At 49.5% G+C, this 23,408-nt stretch overlaps 4 non-coding genes and 2 pseudogenes across 4 annotated transcripts; all 6 read left to right on the top strand.

The window, feature by feature from the left end:
* The first annotated feature begins 412 nt into the window (after positions 1-412).
* LOC131738860 (U2 spliceosomal RNA) lies at positions 413-547 on the top strand (annotated as a pseudogene).
* Positions 548-7,592: 7,045 nt separating this feature from the next.
* LOC131738652 (U2 spliceosomal RNA) lies at positions 7,593-7,747 on the top strand (annotated as a pseudogene).
* Positions 7,748-8,346: 599 nt separating this feature from the next.
* Positions 8,347-8,537, top strand: LOC131738958 (U2 spliceosomal RNA). The gene has a single exon (XR_009330126.1). It is a non-coding gene; the product is annotated as a U2 spliceosomal RNA (small nuclear RNA).
* A 7,056-nt stretch (positions 8,538-15,593) lies between these two features.
* LOC131738437 (U2 spliceosomal RNA) lies at positions 15,594-15,780 on the top strand. Its single transcript, XR_009329964.1, has one exon. It is a non-coding gene; the product is annotated as a U2 spliceosomal RNA (small nuclear RNA).
* A 599-nt stretch (positions 15,781-16,379) lies between these two features.
* LOC131738957 (U2 spliceosomal RNA) lies at positions 16,380-16,570 on the top strand. The gene has a single exon (XR_009330125.1). It is a non-coding gene; the product is annotated as a U2 spliceosomal RNA (small nuclear RNA).
* Positions 16,571-17,170: 600 nt separating this feature from the next.
* Positions 17,171-17,361, top strand: LOC131738956 (U2 spliceosomal RNA). The gene has a single exon (XR_009330124.1). It is a non-coding gene; the product is annotated as a U2 spliceosomal RNA (small nuclear RNA).
* The last annotated feature ends 6,047 nt before the right edge of the window (positions 17,362-23,408 follow it).

Below are 23,408 nucleotides of genomic sequence, written 5' to 3'. Positions count from 1 at the left end.
ACTATTAAAAGTTACATTTTAAGTGTTTTAAAATTTTAGAATTTTAACTCACTGTTCCACACACTGTCCCTTTTCCCCTGTCCCTGTTTTAGTAATATAGTTTTATGTTCACTTTTGAGCTTTTAGAGAGCACTCCCCGGCCCTCACAAGCACTGGTTTTTTATAGATGGTTCTTTTTTTCCAGTCACTTTTAAAACAGCACAGGTTTTTTTCATGTTGATTTTAATCTGTGTCTGTTTTAACCATGTACAAAGCACAATTGTCTTGGTGTTTTTAAATGTGTTTTAAATGCTTTTAAAACAAAATGTATGTCTGTATGCATGAATGTCATCTTTAAAAGAAATGTAAAATGAATGAAAAAACGAATGGGTGTAAATGTAAAAAAATGTAAAATCTCAATAAAAGAGTATTAATATCTGATACGTCCCCTATCATTGGACCATATATTAAATTGATTTTTGGAATCGGGAGATGGAACAGGGGCTTGCTCCGTCCACTCCACGCATCGGCCCGGTATTGCAGTACCTCTGGGAACGGTGCACACATTTCTCTAACGTTGGTCAAAGTCAGATCTGGATCTCTCCTGTGAGCATTTTGTCTACCCCTGCTGGAGGGAGAGTGCCAGTGTTGATGCAAGTTTTCCCAACGTTTTACTTCTTTTTTTTTTCTTTCTCTCTTTCTTTCTTTCTCTTTCTTTCTCTCTTTCTTTCTTGCTGTCTTTCTTTTTTTTATTCACATGTGGTGATGATGTAGACAGCAGCAGTTTGTTTCCTGGGAGCATGCAGCTAACCAGACAAGTGTGGTGTAACATGTCCCTATGCCAGGTCCTTCTTAGCCAGCCATATACTCTGGCTTCTCTTCAGTTCGAATAAATCTTTCTAAGACTAAGGCTTAGAGGGTAGTGGCATTGCCCGCTCCCTCCGAGGGTCTGTGAGAGGTTTGTTCGGGTGAGGAGGAACAGAATTTTTTTTATTTTTGACTGGCTTTCTTCAGCTCGGCAACTTTTTGGAAGACTAATGCTCAGTCTGGTTTTGGCTTGCCCAATCCAGGCCGAGGGTCTTTCAAGATTTTGTTGACTGTTGAGAGCAGTTTTTTCTTTTTCAGGCGGTTCCCGTTTTTTTCTTTTTCAGGCGGTTCCGGCTTTTCCAGACGTTCCTGGAGTTAGAGAGAAGGAGGACCTACCATCCAGACGACCTTTGAGGACCCTTTGATGACCTAGACGACCTCATCCCCAGCCCTTGATTGTAATCGAGATCCAGACCGAGAGAGCAGCAGGCGCCCAGCAGAGGGCGCCATCTGGGAGGAGCAGAGGGCGGCCCCGGACCCCGAGGAGGCGTCACAGCCACGATTCTTCCTACGTGGTCTCGGTGCCAAGCAGCGCCCCCTACTCCGCCAGGGAAGGACACCGTTCACCTGGGGAGGGGGTCCCTCTTGCGAGGCGACCATCTCCTCAGGGACTAAAGTAATAGTTCCTTCAACTGCCCAGATTTGCTGCTTACGTTGTCTCTTTTCCGTAGAGAGAGACAACCCGGACGTCCAGAGGCTTCTCCCACCCCAATCGGAGGAGCCAGCTGAAGGATGGCGTTCCGGCCAACCCAGGAAACCAGGAGGCACAATGCGGTGCGCTTCACAAGAAACAAGCAAGATGAAACGGAACCAGGACTGACGAGACTGGAGTTCAGCCGGACCATTCTTCAGAGGGGTATGGGTTTTTCCCCTTCTGACTTGAATTGTTTGGTGAAATTGCCAGGGCTTAAGGAAGTGTTTGAGGTCAGTTTTAGGAACCCCCAAAAGTTACAAGAAATGTGGTCCTTTTGGGGGGAGAATAAATATCTCGCTCCATACAAAGAATTTTGTGTGGATGCACTGACAGACAGAGAAATGAAAGTTGTTACTGTCCAATTTTTCAATGAGGCTGTTAGCGACTATGATATTACAACATGGCTTAACCGCTATGGGAGGGTGTCATCAGAAGGGAGGAAAATTACAGACGAAGATGGGGTTTGGACAGGAGCCAGAAAGTGGCTGGTACGCCTTAATGTTGATCCATCGGGCATTGGAGGCGTCCGCCACATTCCAAACTCCATAGTGTTAGGGCCCAACAGAGGGCTGGTATTCTATAATGGGATGCCAAAACTCTGCAGGAAATGTGGGGAATTAGGACACCTGGCGGCCGCATGTACTGTAGTCAAGTGCAGGAACTGCGGCGCCCCCCACGAGACCAGCCACTGCAGAGAAGAGAGGCAGTGCAATTTGTGTGGAAAGAAGGGGCACCTGTTTAAGGACTGCCCCTCTTCCTATGCCAACATGGCCAGAGCCAGCAAGGCAAATACGAACAAGCCTAGGCCTGAGCAGGAAGAGGGAACAAATAACAAAGATCAGTCCACATCACCACCAACAGTATCCAAAACCCAGACTCCAGCACCACCATCATCACCAGCACCCCCCTCACCCCCCCGCCCCCGAGACATGTCCCGTTTTACAAGGACCCCTTCCCCCAGCCCAGAGAGAGAGTACAATAGCTACTCCACTAGCTCCTCCAGTAGCTCCTCTGATACAGAACACGAGGCAGGGAGGGAGCCCGGACCCAGCAGCGGCCCCCCCTGAGTAGGGCCCTCTCAGCGCCAGCACTCCCCCTCGGCTCTCGTTATGACGCCATAAGGATTGAGTCCGTGGGGGAGGAAAGCGAAAGCGACAGTGAAAGTGAGAGTGAAAAGGAGGGGAAGGGAATGAAGAACCAGCAGAGGGTGGGGAAAAGAAAGGGTAGAGACGATGGGGGGAAAAGAAAGAAGATCAAGATCAAAGACAGCAAGTTGCAGGTGGCCCCCATAGATCCAAAACCAGATAATGTCCACACAAAGTCCCCAGTCTTGCCCTCGCAGGCAGAGACGGAGGCGAGTGGGACGGCTACACTGCCGTCTAGTGGGCAGGTAGCAGCCAGCCAGGGCATCCCCAGCCAGCCTTCCCAGTCGTTGGCACAAACCCTAGCACACCTCGCAGAAGAGGTGTTCACTAATGCACTGAGGGAGAGGTCGGGGTCAACACCTTCCCTGACCAGCAGTACCTCGGTAGCAATGACCCTCTTCAAGCGAAGGGCCTCCCTTCAAAGCATCCTTGACCCCCTCCCTTGTATGGGCAAAACCAGGGGCCCCCTAGAGGTCCTCCTAGATACAGCACTGGAGGACATGGGAATACCCCTGGACGCGGTAAGCCAGAAGTCTGCTAACAGCTCCAATTCAGCAGACGGTAACAGCCAAAGAATGCTGTCTGTCATAACCCCCCCCCCAGGACAAAGCTGACCCACACGTTCCGAGGGGCCCTGAGCAAGTTCCACCAGACTTACCTTGTGGGGAGTTGAATAGCCCAAACAACTCCACGTACTGTGCATATAAAGATGGTGCCTTCTTGGACGAGGCAGCAGTGAGTACCTTCTCAGGGGTGATGGGAGTTGCAAATAAGCCCAAGCCCCCTCGAAGCAAGCGTAGAGCTAAGAGTAGGAAGAGTGTCCCGACCTCCCAATCATAGTCGCTATGGGGTGGACGCAGCGACTCCTTTTCTTGTTAGCTACCCTGATGGCCCTGATATGTGTGTCTGTTAATGTCAGGAGCATCAGGGAGACACAAAAAAGATTTGATGTACTAAACTATCTAGCTAACTTGAAAGCAGATCTCATCTTTCTGCAGGAGTGTGGTATTTCGTCGAGCCCTGATTATAGGGACCTGAAGGAGAGTTGGACCCTGGGGGACTCCTTCTGGTCGGGCTCCAACATAGCCAGAGCCGACGGAGTAGGTATCCTGTTTAAAAACCCTTTTATTACCTCCCGCAGCAGCAGGGAGGTAGAACCTGGTAGAATTCTGAGCGTGGATGTGACATACAACAACACTCCCCTCAGACTGGTCAATGTCTACGCACCCACTAACCAAAACGAAAGAGTTCAATTTTTTCCACAGCTGCGTCCACTCCTGCTGGGGAACGTACCCGTCATCGTGTCAGGTGACTTCAATTGTGCTCTGAGGGACGTAGACCGGAGCAGGCCACGCAACGACTGCTCTAGTAGAGTTTTGTCCTCCGTAATATCTGATTTCTCCCTGTGTGATGCAGGTAAGGACCTGGTGCCTCCCTTTACCTGGGTGAGCTCATCTGGGACCTCCTTCTCCCGTATAGATCTCGTCCTGCATACCAGCTCCCTTACGAAGACGGCAGTAGACACCCAGGCCGTCTTCTTCTCTGACCATAGGCTCCTGCAGGTAACATTGCAGGTCCCTCAGACCTCCCAGATGGGGTCAGGGGTCTGGAAATTAAACACCTCCTTACTCGATGACCCCTCCATAGCTGCAGCCTATAAGAGCAGGCTTGTTGAGTGGACCACTTTGCGTGACCTATTCAACTCCCCTATAGAGTGGTGGGAGATGGTCAAAATCAGAACTAAGGGTTATTTCATAGCAGCAGGCAAGAGGAAAGCAAAAGAAAGGAGAGCCAAATATAAATACCTGAATGCTGCCCTCCAGCGTCTGAGCCTGCTTCAGCTTCGGGGGTTCCCTGTAAGCGACGAGATAGCCCAGACCAAGCTAGATCTTTCAGTGCTTTGTAGGGAGGAACAACGAAAGGTCATGCACAATGCAAAAGTGCAAAAAATGGAGGAAGACGAAAAGTGTACTCGCTTCTTCTTCCAGAAAACGAGGGAGAAGCGGCACTTGATGTCCTCCATGCTCGACAGCAGGGGGAGGATAGTAGAGGATAGTGAGGGAGTGAAAAAAGTGGTAGAGAACTTCTATAGGGACCTGTATAACATCAAAGCTACAGATGACACCCTGATAGAGTGGTTCCTGAGCCAGTTGGAGCCTGACTCAGTGCGGGACGACGAGGAGGAGGAGAAGGACCCAGAACTCACGCTGGAGGAGCTCACCCAGGCGGTTAAGACCATGAACACCGGTAAGACGCCAGGTCCAGATGGCATCCCGGGTGAGTATTACCATCTTTTTTGGGACACGCTAAAAGTCCATTTAGCGGAGGTCTACAGAGCGGTCTACAGGGAGAAGCGGTTGGGCCCTTCTATGCGGGAGAGTGTAATTACTCTCCTTCATAAGAAAGGGGAAGTTAAAGATCTACGGAATTGGCGCCCAATCAGCCTCCTTTGCGTGGATTACAAGATACTAGCCAAAGCTCTGATGCTCCGGCTACAAGTACACCTCCCTTTGGTCATTGGCCCCGACCAGGCTTGTGGCGTCCCAGGGAGGTCCATCACGGATATTTTAATGTTAACAAGGGACATTCTGGCTTATTCTAGAGAACGGAACCATCCCCTCTGCCTGTTCAACCTTGACCAGGAGAAGGCGTTCGATAGGGTAAGCCATGAATATATGTACAAAGTGATGGACCAGATGAAATTCGCTCCTGGACTTAGGGAGTGGGTTAAAACCATATATACAAACATTAGTACCCGAGTCTTGGTGAACAGGCACCTGACTGGTAAAATATCTATCCAGTCAGGGGTCAGACAGGGTTGCCCACTATCCCCACTGCTATATGTCGTGTGCATTGAACCCCTCCTGCAGGCAATTCGTAGGGATACCAATATAACTGGTTTCCAGCTGCCTGGATCCAACGGGGTCCAGGTCAAAACAACAGCATATATGGACGATGTGTCACTCATTTGCACCAACACATCGTCGGTACCTCGGATTAGTAATATCCTTGAGAAGTACTGCACGGCGACCGGGGCAGTGATTAATAAGTCCAAGAGCGAAGTCTACGTGTCTAAAAATTGGCAGGTAGATAGGGAACTGTCGGACATGTACCCTGTCAAAAAGGACAAAATCAAGATTCTGGGCCTCATTTTCGAGAACAATAGCTCGGGGGCCCAGAGCTGGACGGCGGCCATTAACCAGGTCCGTAAAAAGATTGGCGGATGGAGCACAAGATCCTTAACAATGACGGGTAGAGTATTAATAACCAAGTCTATACTGTTCCCCATCCTCTCTTATGTAGGAAAAATCTTTCCCCCAGACAGGACCACCAAAAAAGTGGTGGACCGCATTATCCACCGCTTTATCTGGGGCAGCAAGATGGAGAGGGTAAAGCGAGCCACCCTGAGTAAAGTCGACAAGAAGGGAGGTAAGGGGGTCCCGGACGTTGTGCAGCTCACCCGAGTGCAGGGGCTCACGCAAACTATCAAGAACATCCAGGCCCTGGACAGGAAGGTATGTTACATGAATCGTTTCTATTTTGCCACCTGTCTCAGGGCCTTGGGCCTCTGCACTATTGATAACACCGTGCCGTACTCCTGGGACCCCCCATTGTATTATAGAACCTTAAGGGACACTATATATAAATTGGGCTTAGATAAAGCAAAATTGGCCTCCTGGGAATACAAGGCTGTAACTAAATATCTTGCCGGTTCCCAGGAAATTGAAAAAGTAGCTACTTTCTCCCTCACCCAAAGCCAAAAAATCTGGGAGAATGTGTCTCACAGCTGCCTCAGTAATGTCCAGAAGGATATAGCATGGAACACCGTCCACAGTGCACTCCCCACTCGAGCGTTCATGTTCAGGAGGGGACTAGCCCAAGTAGAAACATGCCCCTATGCAAAGTGCCGCAAGAGAGAAACACCAGCCCATATCTTCTGGGAGTGTGATGTGGCTGGCAGTGTCTGGCTCTCTGTCTCTGTCTTCCTAAACAGGTTTGCTGACACGGCCAAGATGACCGCTGAGACTGTGCTCTATGGGCCTGCGGGAGGAATCACTACCAGCACAGCTAAGTGCGTTTGGCGTGTCATCAATGTTGTCAAGCAGATCCTGTGGGAAGGCCGTAACGTCTGTGTCTATCACAAGCAGGAGCTAGACACTATCACCACGACCAGAAGGGCACAAACTCTTATCAAGGACTTTGTAATTCTGGACATCCGGACCCTCGGGAAGGACAAGGCCTGCGCGGAGTGGAGGATCGCCGGACTTCAGGACGTGAAGATGGAATAAAGGAAAAAACTGGAACCGCTAGCTCCTAGGAGCGGGACTACGGGGCACCGCTAAGCCTTTTATTTATTTTGTCATGCCAGCATTCCGCCCTTTTTAGCTGGCATGACCGTTTTTCAACGGTGCCCTGGTTTTATGTAGTCTTTTTGTTTCAGTTTTATGGACCTTTGATTTAATTTGAATGTTTTATTTGATTTTGTTTTGTTTTGTTTTATGTATCTTTAAGATTTTTAATGTAAACTATTAAAAGTTACATTTTAAGTGTTTTAAAATTTTAGAATTTTAACTCACTGTTTATACACTGTCCCTTTTCCCCTGTCCCTGTTTTAGATCTAGGTTTATGTTCACTTTTTTAGAGAGCACTCCCCGGCCCTCACAAGCACTGGTTTTTTATAGATGGTTCTTTTTTTCCAGTCACTTTTAAAACAGCACAGGTTTTTTTCATGTTGATTTTAATCTGTGTCTGTTTTAACCATGTACAAAGCACAATTGTCTTGGTGTTTTTAAATGTATTTTAAATGCTTTTAAAACAAAATGTATGTCTGTATGCATGAATGTCATCTTTAAAAGAAATGTAAAATGAATGAAAAAACGAATGGGTGTAAATGTAAAAAATGTAAAATCTCAATAAAAGAGTATTAATATCTGATACGTCCCCTATCAGGGGACCATATATTAAATTGATTTTTGGAATCGGGAGATGGAACAGGGGCTTGCTCCGTCCACTCCACGCATCGGCCCGGTATTGCAGTACCTCCGGGAACGGTGCACACCTTTCTCTAACGTTGGTCAAAGTCAGATCTGGATCTCTCCTGTGAGCATTTTGTCTACCCCTGCTGGAGGGAGAGTGCCAGTGTTGATGCAAGTTTTCCCGCCGTTTTACTTCTTTTTTTTTTCTTTCTCTCTTTCTTTCTTTCTCTCTTTCTTTCTCTCTTTCTCTCTTTCTTTCTCTCTTTCTTTCTTGCTGTCTTTCTTTCTTTTATTCACATGTGGTGATGATGTAGACAGCAGCAGGTTGTTTCCTGGGAGCATGCAGCTAACCAGACAAGTGTGGTGGAACATGTCCCTATGCCAGGACCTTCTTAGCAAGCCAGCCAGCCAGCGAGGCACAGTTGTAGTTACCCAAGGCACCTTGCACAGCATAGCAGCTTGGCATGACTATTTGTAAGACGCACTCCGCCAGTTTATGTTTTGTTTTTGGTGTTATGTGTGTGTTTTTGCTTTGTTTTGTTTTCTCCTGCTTAAATTGCACATTTCCCCTCTGGAAGCAGCAGCCCGTTTTTTTGGGGTCTGCTTGTGCTTGAAATTTTGCACCCACCTTTGAATCCCCCTGTGCCGTCCGGGCTGGGGGGCCCCGGGCAAGGGCCAAGTCGCCATCGCTTCTCGGCCTTTTGGCTAAGATCAAGTGTAGTATCTGTTCTTATCAGTTTAATATCTGATACGTCCCCTATCAGGGGACCATATATTAAATTGATTTTTGGAATCGGGAGATGGAACAGGGGCTTGCTCCGTCCACTCCACGCATCGGCCCGGTATTGCAGTACCTCCGGGAACGGTGCACACCTTTCTCTAACGTTGGTCAAAGTCAGATCTGGATCTCTCCTGTGAGCATTTTGTCTACCCCTGCTGGAGGGAGAGTGCCAGTGTTGATGCAAGTTTTCCCGCCGTTTTACTTCTTTTTTTTTTCTTTCTCTCTTTCTTTCTCTTTCTTTCTCTCTTTCTTTCTTGCTGTCTTTCTTTCTTTTATTCACATGTGATGATGATGTAGACAGCAGCAGTTTGTTTCCTGGGAGCATGCAGCTAACCAGACAAGTGTGGTGGAACATGTCCCTATGCCAGGTCCTTCTTAGCCAGCCATATACTCTGGCTTCTCTTCAGTTCGAATAAATCTTTCTAAGACTAAGGCTTAGAGGGTAGTGGCATTGCCCGCTCCCTCCGAGGGTCTGTGAGAGGTTTGTTCGGGTGAGGAGGAACAGAATTTTTTTTATTTTTGACTGGCTTTCTTCAGCTCGGCAACTTTTTGGAAGACTAATGCTCAGTCTGGTTTTGGCTTGCCCAATCCAGGCCGAGGGTCTTTCAAGATTTTGTTGACTGTTGAGAGCAGTTTTTTCTTTTTCAGGCGGTTCCCGTTTTTTTCTTTTTCAGGCGGTTCCGGCTTTTCCAGACGTTCCTGGAGTTAGAGAGAAGGAGGACCTACCATCCAGACGACCTTTGAGGACCCTTTGATGACCTAGACGACCTCATCCCCAGCCCTTGATTGTAGTCGAGATCCAGACCGAGAGAGCAGCAGGCGCCCAGCAGAGGGCACCATCTGGGAGGAGCAGAGGGCGGCCCCGGACCCCGAGGAGGCGTCACAGCCACGATTCTTCCTACGTGGTCTCGGTGCCAAGCAGCGCCCCCTACTCCGCCAGGGAAGGACACCGTTCACCTGGGGAGGGGGTCCCTCTTGCGAGGCAACCATCTCCTCAGGGACTAAAGTAATAGTTCCTTCAACTGCCCAGATTTGCTGCTTACGTTGTCTCTTTTCCGTAGAGAGAGACAACCCGGACGTCCAGAGGCTTCTCCCACCCCAATCGGAGGAGCCAGCTGAAGGATGGCGTTCCGGCCAACCCAGGAAACCAGGAGGCACAATGCGGTGCGCTTCACAAGAAACAAGCAAGATGAAACGGAACCAGGACTGACGAGACTGGAGTTCAGCCGGACCATTCTTCAGAGGGGTATGGGTTTTTCCCCTTCTGACTTGAATTGTTTGGTGAAATTGCCAGGGCTTAAGGAAGTGTTTGAGGTCAGTTTTAGGAACCCCCAAAAGTTACAAGAAATGTGGTCCTTTTGGGGGGAGAATAAATATCTCGCTCCATACAAAGAATTTTGTGTGGATGCACTGACAGACAGAGAAATGAAAGTTGTTACTGTCCAATTTTTCAATGAGGCTGTTAGCGACTATGATATTACAACATGGCTTAACCGCTATGGGAGGGTGTCATCAGAAGGGAGGAAAATTACAGATGAAGATGGGGTTTGGACAGGAGCCAGAAAGTGGCTGGTACGCCTTAATGTTGATCCATCGGGCATTGGAGGCGTCCGCCACATTCCAAACTCCATAGTGTTAGGGCCCAACAGAGGGCTGGTATTCTATAATGGGATGCCAAAACTCTGCAGGAAATGTGGGGAATTAGGACACCTGGCGGCCGCGTGTACTGTAGTCAAGTGCAGGAACTGCGGCGCCCCCCACGAGACCAGCCACTGCAGAGAAGAGAGGCAGTGCAATTTGTGTGGAAAGAAGGGGCACCTGTTTAAGGACTGCCCCTCTTCCTATGCCAACATGGCCAGAGCCAGCAAGGCAAACATGAACAAGCCTAGGCCTGAGCAGGAAGAGGGAGCAAGTAACAAAGATCAGTCCACATCACCACCAACAGTATCCAAGACCCAGACTCCAGCACCACCATCATCACCAGCACCCCCTCACCCCCCCGCCCCCGAGACATGTCCCGTTTTACGAGGACCCCTTCCCCCAGCCCAGAGAGAGAGTACAACAGCCACTCCACTAGCTCCTCCAGTAGCTCCTCTGATGCAGAACACGAGTCAGGGAGGGAGCCCGGACCCAGCAGCGGCCCCCCCCTGAGTAGGGCCCGTTCAGTGCCAGCACTCCCCCTCGGCTCTCGTTATGACGCCATAAGGATTGAGTCCGTGGGGGAGGAAAGCAAAAGCGACAGTGAAAGTGAGAGTGAGAAGGAGGGGAAGGGAGTGAAGAACCAGCAGAGGGTGGGGAAAAGAAAGGGTAGAGACGAGGGGGGGAAAAGAAAGAAGATCAGGATCAAAGACAGCAAGTTGCAGGTGGCCCCCATAGATCCAAAACCAGCTAATGTCCACACAAAGTCCCCAGTCTTGCCCTCGCAGGCAGAGACGGAGGCGAGTGGGACGGCTACACTGCCGCCTAGTGGGCAGGTAGCAGCCAGCCAGGGCATCCCCAGCCAGCCTTCCCAGTCGTTGGCACAAACCCTAGCACACCTCGCAGAAGAGGTGTTCACTAATGCACCGAGGGAGAGGTCGGGGTCAACACCTTCCCTGACCAGCAGTACCTCTGTAGCAATGACCCTCTTCAAGCGAAGGGCCTCCCTTCAAAGCATCCTTGACCCCCTCCCTTGTATGGGCAAAACCAGGGGCCCCCTAGAGGTCCTCCTAGATACAGCACTGGAGGACATGGGAATACCCCTGGACGCGGTAAGCCAGAAGTCTGCTAACAGCTCCAATTCAACAGACGGTAACAGCCAAAGAATGCTGTCTGTCATAACCCCCCCCCCAGGACAAAGCTGACCCACACGTTCCGAGGGGCCCTGAGCAAGTTCCACCAGACTTACCTTGTGGGGAGTTGAATAGCCCCAACAACTCCACGTACTGTGCATATAAAGACGGTGCCTTCTTGGACGAGGCAGCAGTGAGTACCTTCTCAGGGGTGATGGGAGTTGCAAATAAGCCCAAGCCCCCTCGAAGCAAGCGTAGAGCTAAGAGTAGGAAGAGTGTCCCGACCTCCCAATCATAGTCGCTATGGGTTGGACGCAGCGACTCCTTTTCTTGTTAGCTACCCTGATGGCCCTGATATGTGTGTCTGTTAATGTCAGGAGCATCAGGGAGACACAAAAAAGATTTGATGTACTAAACTATCTAGCTAACTTGAAAGCAGATCTCATCTTTCTGCAGGAGTGTGGTATTTCGTCGAGCCCTGATTATAGGAACCTGAAGGAGAGTTGGACCCTGGGGGACTCCTTCTGGTCGGGCTCCAACATAGCCAGAGCCGACGGAGTAGGTATCCTGTTTAAAAACCCATTTATTACCTCCCGCAGCAGCAGGGAGGTAGAACCTGGTAGAATTCTGAGCGTGGATGTGACATACAACAACACTCCCCTCAGACTGGTCAATGTCTACGCACCCACTAACCAAAACGAAAGAGTTCAATTTTTTCCACAGCTGCGTCCACTCCTGCTGGGGAACGTACCCGTCATCGTGTCAGGTGACTTCAATTGTGCTCTGAGGGACGTAGACCGGAGCAGGCCACGCAACGACCGCTCTAGTAGAGTTTTGTCCTCCGTAATATCTGATTTCTCCCTGTGTGATGCAGGTAAGGACCTGGTGCCTCCCTTTACCTGGGTGAGCTCATCTGGGACCTCCTTCTCCCGTATAGATCTCGTCCTGCATACCAGCTCCCTTACGAAGACGGCAGTAGACACCCAGGCCGTCTTCTTCTCTGACCATAGGCTCCTGCAGGTAACATTGCAGGTCCCTCAGACCTCCCAGATGGGGTCAGGGGTTTGGAAATTAAACACCTCCTTACTCGATGACCCCTCCATAGCTGCAGCCTATAAGAGCAGGCTTGTTGAGTGGACCACTTTGCGTGACCTATTCAACTCCCCTATAGAGTGGTGGGAGATGGTCAAAATCAGAACTAAGGGTTATTTCATAGCAGCAGGCAAGAGGAAAGCAAAAGAAAGGAGGGCCAAATATAAACACCTGAATGCTGCCCTCCAGCATCTGAGCCTGCTTCAGCTTCGGGGGTTCCCTGTAAGCGACGAGATAGCCCAGACCAAGCTAGATCTTTCAGTGCTTTGTAGGGAGGAACAACGAAAGGTCATGCACAATGCAAAAGTGCAAAAAATGGAGGAAGACGAAAAGTGTACTCGCTTCTTCTTCCAGAAAACGAGGGAGAAGCGGCACTTGATGTCCTCCATGCTCGACAGCAGGGGGAGGATAGTAGAGGATAGTGAGGGAGTGAAAAAAGTGGTAGAGAACTTCTATAGGGACCTATATAACATCAAAGCTACAGATGACACCCTGATAGAGTGGTTCCTGAGCCAGTTGGAGCCTGACTCAGTGCGGGACGACGAGGAGGAGGAGAAGGACCCAGAACTCACGCTGGAGGAGCTCACCCAGGCGGTTAAGACCATGAACACCGGTAAGACGCCAGGTCCAGATGGCATCCCGGGTGAGTATTACCATCTTTTTTGGGACATGCTAAAAGTCCATTTAGCGGAGGTCTACAGAGCGGTCTACAGGGAGAAGCGGTTGGGCCCTTCTATGCGGGAGAGTGTAATTACTCTCCTTCATAAGAAAGGGGAAGTTAAAGATCTACGGAATTGGCGCCCAATCAGCCTCCTTTGCGTGGATTACAAGATACTAGCCAAAGCTCTGATGCTCCGGCTACAAGTACACCTCCCTTTGGTCATTGGCCCCGACCAGGCTTGTGGCGTCCCAGGGAGGTCCATCACGGATATTTTAATGTTAACAAGGGACATTCTGGCTTATTCTAGAGAACGGAACCATCCCCTCTGCCTGTTCAACCTTGACCAGGAGAAGGCGTTCGATAGGGTAAGCCATGAATATATGTACAAAGTGATGGACCAGATGAAATTCGCTCCTGGACTTAGGGAGTGGGTTAAAACCATCTATACAAACATTAGTACCCGAGTCTTGGTGAACAGGCACCTGACTGGTAAAATATCTATCCAGTCAGGGGTCAGACAGGGTTGCCCACTATCCCCACTGCTATATGTCGTGTGCATTGAACCCCTCCTGCAGGCAATTCGTAGGGATACCAATATAACTGGTTTCCAGCTGCCTGGATCCAACGGGGTCCAGGTCAAAACAACAGCATATATGGACGATGTGTCACTCATTTGCACCAACACATCGTCGGTACCTCGGATTAGTAATATCCTTGAGAAGTACTGCACGGCGACCGGGGCAGTGATTAATAAGTCCAAGAGCGAAGTCTACGTGTCTAAAAATTGGCAGGTAGATAGGGAACTGTCGGACATGTACCCTGTCAAAAAGGACAAAATCAAGATTCTGGGCCTCATTTTCGAGAACAATAGCTCGGGGGCCCAGAGCTGGACGGCGGCCATTAACCAGGTCCGTAAAAAGATTGGCGGATGGAGCACAAGATCCTTAACAATGACGGGTAGAGTATTAATAACAAAGTCTATACTGTTCCCCATCCTCTCTTATGTAGGAAAAATCTTTCCCCCAGACAGGACCACCAAAAAAGTGGTGGACCGCATTATCCACCGCTTTATCTGGGGCAGCAAGATGGAGAGGGTAAAGCGAGCCACCCTGAGTAAAGCCGACAAGAAGGGAGGTAAGGGGGTCCCGGACGTTGTGCAGCTCACCCGAGTGCAGGGGCTCACGCAAACTATCAAGAACATCCAGGCCCTGGACAGGAAGGTATGTTACATGAATCGTTTCTATTTTGCCACCTGTCTCAGGGCCTTGGGCCTCTGCACTATTGATAACACCGTGCCGTACTCCTGGGACCCCCCATTGTATTATAGAACCTTAAGGGACACTATATATAAATTGGGCTTAGATAAAGCAAAATTGGCCTCCTGGGAATACAAGGCTGTAACTAAATATCTTGCCGCTTCCCAGGAAATTGAAAAAGTAGCTACTTTCTCCCTCACCCAAAGCCAAAAAATCTGGGAGAATGTGTCTCACAGCTGCCTCAGTAATGTCCAGAAGGATATAGCATGGAACACCGTCCACAGTGCATTCCCCACTCGAGCGTTCATGTTCAGGAGGGGACTAGCCCAAGTAGAAACATGCCCCTATGCAATGTGCCGCAAGAGAGAAACACCAGCCCATATCTTCTGGGAGTGTGATGTGGCTGGCAGTGTCTGGCTCTCTGTCTCTGTCTTCCTAAACAGGTTTGCTGACACGGCCAAGATGACCGCTGAGACTGTGCTCTATGGGCCTGCGGGAGGAATCGATACCAGCACAGCTAAGTGCGTTTGGCGTGTCATCAATGTTGTCAAGCAGATCCTGTGGGAAGGCCGTAACGTCTGTGTCTATCACAAGCAGGAGCTAGACACTATCACCACGACCAGAAGGGCACAAACTCTTATCAAGGACTTTGTAATTCTGGACATCCGGACCCTCGGGAAGGACAAGGCCTGCGCGGAGTGGAGGATCGCCGGACTTCAGGACGTGAAGATGGAATAAAGGAAAAAACTGGAACCGCTAGCTCCTAGGAGCGGGACTACGGGGCACCGCTAAGCCTTTTATTTATTTTGTCATGCCAGCATTCCGCCCTTTTTAGCTGGCATGACCGTTTTTTCAACGGTGCCCTGGTTTTATGTAGTCTTTTTGTTTCAGTTTTATGGACTTTTATTTGATTTACGTTGAATGTTTTATTTGATTTTGTTTTGTTTTGTTTTATGTATCTTTAAGATTTTTAATGTAAACTATTAAAAGTTACATTTTAAGTGTTTTAAAATTTTAGAATTTTAACTCACTGTTCTATACACTGTCCCTTTTCCCCTGTCCCTGTTTTAGATCTAGTTTTATGTTCACTTTTGAACTTTTTTAGAGAGCACTCCCCGGCCCTCACAAACACTGGTTTTTTATAGATGGTTCTTTTTTTCCAGTCACTTTTAAAGCAGCACAGGTTTTTTTCATGTTGATTTTAATCTGTGTATGTTTTAACCATGTACAAAGCACAATTGTCTTGGTGTTTTTAAATGTATTTTAAATGCTTTTAAAACAAAATGTATGTCTGTATGCATGAATGTCATCTTTAAAAGAAATGTAAAATGAATGAAAAAAACGAATGGGTGTAAATGTAAAAAATGTAAAATCTCTTTCTCTCTTTCTTTCTCTCTTTCTCGTATCTGTTCTTATCAGTTTAATATCTGATACGTCCCCTATCAGGGGACCATATATTAAATTGATTTTTGGAATCGGGAGATGGAACAGGGGCTTGCTCTGTCCACTCCACGCATCGGCCCGGTATTGCAGTACCTCCGGGAACGGTGCACACCTTTCTCTAACGTTGGTCAAAGTCAGATCTGGATCTCTCCTGTGAGCATTTTGTCTACCCCTGCTGGAGGGAGAGTGCCAGTGTTGATGCAAGTTTTCCCGCCGTTTTACTTCTTTTTTTTTTCTTTCTCTCTTTCTTTCTTTCTCTCTTTCTTTCTCTCTTTCTCTCTTTCTTTCTCTCTTTCTTTCTTGCTGTCTTTCTTTCTTTTATTCACATGTGGTGATGATGTAGACAGCAGCAGGTTGTTTCCTGGGAGCATGCAGCTAACCAGACAAGTGTGGTGGAACATGTCCCTATGCCAGGACCTTCTTAGCAAGCCAGCCAGCCAGCGAGGCACAGTTGTAGTTACCCAAGGCACCTTGCACAGCATAGCAGCTTGGCATGACTATTTGTAAGACGCACTCCGCCAGTTTATGTTTTGTTTTTGGTGTTATGTGTGTGTTTTTGCTTTGTTTTGTTTCCTCCTGCTTAAATTGTACATTTCCCCTCTGGAAGCAGCAGCCCGTTTTTTGGGGGTCTGCTTGTGCTTGGAATTTTGCACCCACCTTTGAATCCCCCTGTGCCGTCCGGGCTGGGGGGCCCCGGGCAAGGGCCAAGTCGCCATCGCTTCTCGGCCTTTTGGCTAAGATCAAGTGTAGTATCTGTTCTTATCAGTTTAATATCTGATACGTCCCCTATCAGGGGACCATATATTAAATTGATTTTTGGAATCGGGAGATGGAACAGGGGCTTGCTCCGTCCACTCCACGCATCGGCCCGGTATTGCAGTACCTCCGGGAACGGTGCACACCTTTCTCTAACGTTGGTCAAAGTCAGATCTGGATCTCTCCTGTGAGCATTTTGTCTACCCCTGCTGGAGGGAGAGTGCCAGTGTTGATGCAAGTTTTCCCGCCGTTTTACTTCTTTTTTTTCTTCTTTCTCTCTTTCTTTCTTTCTCTCTTTCTTTCTCTCTTTCTCTCTTTCTTTCTCTCTTTCTTTCTTGCTGTCTTTCTTTCTTTTATTCACATGTGGTGATGATGTAGACAGCAGCAGGTTGTTTCCTGGGAGCATGCAGCTAACCAGACAAGTGTGGTGGAACATGTCCCTATGCCAGGACCTTCTTAGCAAGCCAGCCAGCCAGCGAGGCACAGTTGTAGTTACCCAAGGCACCTTGCACAGCATAGCAGCTTGGCATGACTATTTGTAAGACGCACTCCGCCAGTTTATGTTTTGTTTTTGGTGTTATGTGTGTGTTTTTGCTTTGTTTTGTTTCCTCCTGCTTAAATTGCACATTTCCCCTCTGGAAGCAGCAGCCCGTTTTTTGGGGGTCTGCTTGTGCTTGGAATTTTGCACCCACCTTTGAATCCCCCTGTGCTGTCCGGGCTGGGGGGCCCCGGGCAAGGGCCAAGTCGCCATCGCTTCTCGGCCTTTTGGCTAAGATCAAGTGTAGTATCTGTTCTTATCAGTTTAATATCTGATACGTCCCCTATCAGGGGACCATATATTAAATTGATTTTTGGAATCGGGAGATGGAACAGGGGCTTGCTCCGTCCACTCCACGCATCGGCCCGGTATTGCAGTACCTCCGGGAACGGTGCACACCTTTCTCTAACGTTGGTCAAAGTCAGATCTGGATCTCTCCTGTGAGCATTTTGTCTACCCCTGCTGGAGGGAGAGTGCCAGTGTTGATGCAAGATTTCCCGCCGTTTTACTTCTTTTTTTTTCTTTCTCTCTTTCTTTCTTTCTCTTTCTTTCTCTCTTTCTTTCTTGCTGTCTTTCTTTCTTTTATTCACATGTGGTGATGATGTAGACAGCAGCAGTTTGTTTCCTGGGAGCATGCAGCTAACCAGACAAGTGTGGTGGAACATGTCCCTATGCCAGGTCCTTCTTAGCCAGCCATATACTCTGGCTTCTCTTCAGTTCGAATAAATCTTTCTAAGACTAAGGTTTAGAGGGTAGTGGCATTGCCCGCTCCCTCCGAGGGTCTGTGAGAGGTTTGTTCGGGTGAGGAGGAACAGAATTTTTTTTATTTTTGACTGGCTTTCTTCAGCTCGGCAACTTTTTGGAAGACTAATGCTCAGTCTGGTTTTGGCTTGCCCAATCCAGGCCGAGGGTCTTTCAAGATTTTGTTGACTGTTGAGAGCAGTTTTTTCTTTTTCAGGCGGTTCCCGTTTTTTTCTTTTTCAGGCGGTTCCGGCTTTTCCAGACGTTCCTGGAGTTAGAGAGAAGGAGGACCTACCATCCAGACGACCTTTGAGGACCCTTTGATGACCTAGACGACCTCATCCCCAGCCCTTGATTGTAATCGAGATCCAGACCGAGAGAGCAGCAGGTGCCCAGCAGAGGGCGCCATCTGGGAGGAGCAGAGGGCGGCCCCGGACCCCGAGGAGGCGTCACAGCCACGATTCTTCCTACGTGGTCTCGGTGCCAAGCAGCGCCCCCTACTCCGCCAGGGAAGGACACCGTTCACCTGGGGAGGGGGTCCCTCTTGCGAGGCGACCATCTCCTCAGGGACTAAAGTAATAGTTCCTTCAACTGCCCAGATTTGCTGCTTACGTTGTCTCTTTTCCGTAGAGAGAGACAACCCGGATGTCCAGAGGCTTCTCCCACCCCAATCGGAGGAGCCAGCTGAAGGATGGCGTTCCGGCCAACCCAGGAAACCAGGAGGCACAATGCGGTGCGCTTCACAAGAAACAAGCAAGATGAAACGGAACCAGGACTGACGAGACTGGAGTTCAGCCGGACCATTCTTCAGAGGGGTATGGGTTTTTCCCCTTCTGACTTGAATTGTTTGGTGAAATTGCCAGGGCTTAAGGAAGTGTTTGAGGTCAGTTTTAGGAACCCCCAAAAGTTACAAGAAATGTGGTCCTTTTGGGGGGAGAATAAATATCTCGCTCCATACAAAGAATTTTGTGTGGATGCACTGACAGACAGAGAAATGAAAGTTGTTACTGTCCAATTTTTCAATGAGGCTGTTAGCGACTATGATATTACAACATGGCTTAACCGCTATGGGAGGGTGTCATCAGAAGGGAGGAAAATTACAGATGAAGATGGGGTTTGGACAGGAGCCAGAAAGTGGCTGGTACGCCTTAATGTTGATCCATCGGGCATTGGAGGCGTCCGCCACATTCCAAACTCCATAGTGTTAGGGCCCAACAGAGGGCTGGTATTCTATAATGGGATGCCAAAACTCTGCAGGAAATGTGGGGAATTAGGACACCTGGCGGCCGCGTGTACTGTAGTCAAGTGCAGGAACTGCGGCGCCCCCCACGAGACCAGCCACTGCAGAGAAGAGAGGCAGTGCAATTTGTGTGGAAAGAAGGGGCACCTGTTTAAGGACTGCCCCTCTTCCTATGCCAACATGGCCAGAGCCAGCAAGGCAAACATGAACAAGCCTAGGCCTGAGCAGGAAGAGGGAGCAAGTAACAAAGATCAGTCCACATCACCACCAACAGTATCCAAGACCCAGACTCCAGCACCACCATCATCACCAGCACCCCCTCACCCCCCCGCCCCCGAGACATGTCCCGTTTTACGAGGACCCCTTCCCCCAGCCCAGAGAGAGAGTACAACAGCCACTCCACTAGCTCCTCCAGTAGCTCCTCTGATGCAGAACACGAGTCAGGGAGGGAGCCCGGACCCAGCAGCGGCCCCCCCCTGAGTAGGGCCCTCTCAGCGCCAGCACTCCCCCTCGGCTCTCGTTATGACGCCATAAGGATTGAGTCCGTGGGGGAGGAAAGCAAAAGCGACAGTGAAAGTGAGAGTGAGAAGGAGGGGAAGGGAGTGAAGAACCAGCAGAGGGTGGGGAAAAGAAAGGGTAGAGACGAGGGGGGAAAGAAAGAAGATCAGGATCAAAGACAGCAAGTTGCAGGTGGCCCCCATAGATCCAAAACCAGCTAATGTCCACACAAAGTCCCCAGTCTTGCCCTCGCAGGCAGAGACGGAGGCGAGTGGGACGGCTACACTGCCACCTAGTGGGCAGGTAGCAGCCAGCCAGGGCATCCCCAGCCAGCCTTCCCAGTCGTTGGCACAAACCCTAGCACACCTCGCAGAAGAGGTGTTCACTAATGCACCGAGGGAGAGGTCGGGGTCAACACCTTCCCTGACCAGCAGTACCTCTGTAGCAATGACCCTCTTCAAGCGAAGGGCCTCCCTTCAAAGCATCCTTGACCCCCTCCCTTGTATGGGCAAAACCAGGGGCCCCCTAGAGGTCCTCCTAGATACAGCAATGGAGGACATGGGAATACCCCTGGACACGGTAAACCAGAAGTCTGCTAACAGCTCCAATTCAACAGACGGTAACAGCCAAAGAATGCTGTCTGTCATAACCCCCCCCCCAGGACAAAGCTGACCCACACGTTCCGAGGGGCCCTGAGCAAGTTCCACCAGACTTACCTTGTGGGGAGTTGAATAGCCCCAACAACTCCACGTACTGTGCATATAAAGACGGTGCCTTCTTGGACGAGGCAGCAGTGAGTACCTTCTCAGGGGTGATGGGAGTTGCAAATAAGCCCAAGCCCCCTCGAAGCAAGCGTAGAGCTAAGAGTAGGAAGAGTGTCCCGACCTCCCAATCATAGTCGCTATGGGGTGGACGCAGCGACTCCTTTTCTTGTTAGCTACCCTGATGGCCCTGATATGTGTGTCTGTTAATGTCAGGAGCATCAGGGAGACACAAAAAAGATTTGATGTACTAAACTATCTAGCTAACTTGAAAGCAGATCTCATCTTTCTGCAGGAGTGTGGTATTTCGTCGAGCCCTGATTATAGGGACCTGAAGGAGAGTTGGACCCTGGGGGACTCCTTCTGGTCGGGCTCCAACATAGCCAGAGCCGACGGAGTAGGTATCCTGTTTAAAAACCCATTTATTACCTCCCGCAGCAGCAGGGAGGTAGAACCTGGTAGAATTCTGAGCGTGGATGTGACATACAACAACACTCCCCTCAGACTGGTCAATGTCTACGCACCCACTAACCAAAACAAAAGAGTTCAATTTTTTCCACAGCTGCGTCCACTCCTGCTGAGGAACGTACCCGTCATCGTGTCAGGTGACTTCAATTGTGCTCTGAGGGACGTAGACCGGAGCAGGCCACGCAACAACCGCTCTAGTAGAGTTTTGTCCTCCGTAATATCTGATTTCTCCCTGTGTGATGCAGGTAAGGACCTGGTGCCTCCCTTTACCTGGGTGAGCTCATCTGGGACCTCCTTCTCCCGTATAGATCTCGTCCTGCATACCAGCTCCCTTACGAAGACGGCAGTAGACACCCAGGCCGTCTTCTTCTCTGACCATAGGCTCCTGCAGGTAACATTGCAGGTCCCTCAGACCTCCCAGATGGGGTCAGGGGTTTGGAAATTAAACACCTCCTTACTCGATGACCCCTCCATAGCTGCAGCCTATAAGAGCAGGCTTGTTGAGTGGACCACTTTGCGTGACCTATTCAACTCCCCTATAGAGTGGTGGGAGATGGTCAAAATCAGAACTAAGGGTTATTTCATAGCAGCAGGCAAGAGGAAAGCAAAAGAAAGGAGGGCCAAATATAAACACCTGAATGCTGCCCTCCAGCATCTGAGCCTGCTTCAGCTTCGGGGGTTCCCTGTAAGCGACGAGATAGCCCAGACCAAGCTAGATCTTTCAGTGCTTTGTAGGGAGGAACAACGAAAGGTCATGCACAATGCAAAAGTGCAAAAAATGGAGGAAGACGAAAAGTGTACTCGCTTCTTCTTCCAGAAAACGAGGGAGAAGCGGCACTTGATGTCCTCCATGCTCGACAGCAGGGGGAGGATAGTAGAGGATAGTGAGGGAGTGAAAAAAGTGGTAGAGAACTTCTATAGGGACCTATATAACATCAAAGCTACAGATGACACCCTGATAGAGTGGTTCCTGAGCCAGTTGGAGCCTGACTCAGTGCGGGACGACGAGGAGGAGGAGAAGGACCCAGAACTCACGCTGGAGGAGCTCACCCAGGCGGTTAAGACCATGAACACCGGTAAGACGCCAGGTCCAGATGGCATCCCGGGTGAGTATTACCATCTTTTTTGGGACATGCTAAAAGTCCATTTAGCGGAGGTCTACAGAGCGGTCTACAGGGAGAAGCGGTTGGGCCCTTCTATGCGGGAGAGTGTAATTACTCTCCTTCATAAGAAAGGGGAAGTTAAAGATCTACGGAATTGGCGCCCAATCAGCCTCCTTTGCGTGGATTACAAGATACTAGCCAAAGCTCTGATGCTCCGGCTACAAGTACACCTCCCTTTGGTCATTGGCCCCGACCAGGCTTGTGGCGTCCCAGGGAGGTCCATCACGGATATTTTAATGTTAACAAGGGACATTCTGGCTTATTCTAGAGAACGGAACCATCCCCTCTGCCTGTTCAACCTTGACCAGGAGAAGGCGTTCGATAGGGTAAGCCATGAATATATGTACAAAGTGATGGACCAGATGAAATTCGCTCCTGGACTTAGGGAGTGGGTTAAAACCATATATACAAACATTAGTACCCGAGTCTTGGTGAACAGGCACCTGACTGGTAAAATATCTATCCAGTCAGGGGTCAGACAGGGTTGCCCACTATCCCCACTGCTATATGTCGTGTGCATTGAACCCCTCCTGCAGGCAATTCGTAGGGATACCAATATAACTGGTTTCCAGCTGCCTGGATCCAACGGGGTCCAGGTCAAAACAACAGCATATATGGACGATGTGTCACTCATTTGCACCAACACATCGTCGGTACCTCGGATTAGTAATATCCTTGAGAAGTACTGCACGGCGACCGGGGCAGTGATTAATAAGTCCAAGAGCGAAGTCTACGTGTCTAAAAATTGGCAGGTAGATAGGGAACTGTCGGACATGTACCCTGTCAAAAAGGACAAAATCAAGATTCTGGGCCTCATTTTCGAGAACAATAGCTCGGGGGCCCAGAGCTGGACGGCGGCCATTAACCAGGTCCGTAAAAAGATTGGCGGATGGAGCACAAGATCCTTAACAATGACGGGTAGAGTATTAATAACCAAGTCTATACTGTTCCCCATCCTCTCTTATGTAGGAAAAATCTTTCCCCCAGACAGGACCACCAAAAAAGTGGTGGACCGCATTATCCACCGCTTTATCTGGGGCAGCAAGATGGAGAGGGTAAAGCGAGCCACCCTGAGTAAAGCCGACAAGAAGGGAGGTAAGGGGGTCCCGGACGTTGTGCAGCTCACCCGAGTGCAGGGGCTCACGCAAACTATCAAGAACATCCAGGCCCTGGACAGGAAGGTATGTTACATGAATCGTTTCTATTTTGCCACCTGTCTCAGGGCCTTGGGCCTCTGCACTATTGATAACACCGTGCCGTACTCCTGGGACCCCCCATTGTATTATAGAACCTTAAGGGACACTATATATAAATTGGGCTTAGATAAAGCAAAATTGGCCTCCTGGGAATACAAGGCTGTAACTAAATATCTTGCCGGTTCCCAGGAAATTGAAAAAGTAGCTACTTTCTCCCTCACCCAAAGCCAAAAAATCTGGGAGAATGTGTCTCACAGCTGCCTCAGTAATGTCCAGAAGGATATAGCATGGAACACCGTCCACAGTGCACTCCCCACTCGAGCGTTCATGTTCAGGAGGGGACTAGCCCAAGTAGAAACATGCCCCTATGCAAAGTGCCGCA

The sequence above is a fragment of the Acipenser ruthenus genome, chromosome 10 (genome assembly GCF_902713425.1).
Source record: "Acipenser ruthenus chromosome 10, fAciRut3.2 maternal haplotype, whole genome shotgun sequence".
NCBI lineage: Eukaryota > Metazoa > Chordata > Actinopteri > Acipenseriformes > Acipenseridae > Acipenser > Acipenser ruthenus.
Note: the sequence above shows the minus strand (reverse complement) of the source record. Positions and strands in the feature narration are given on the sequence as shown.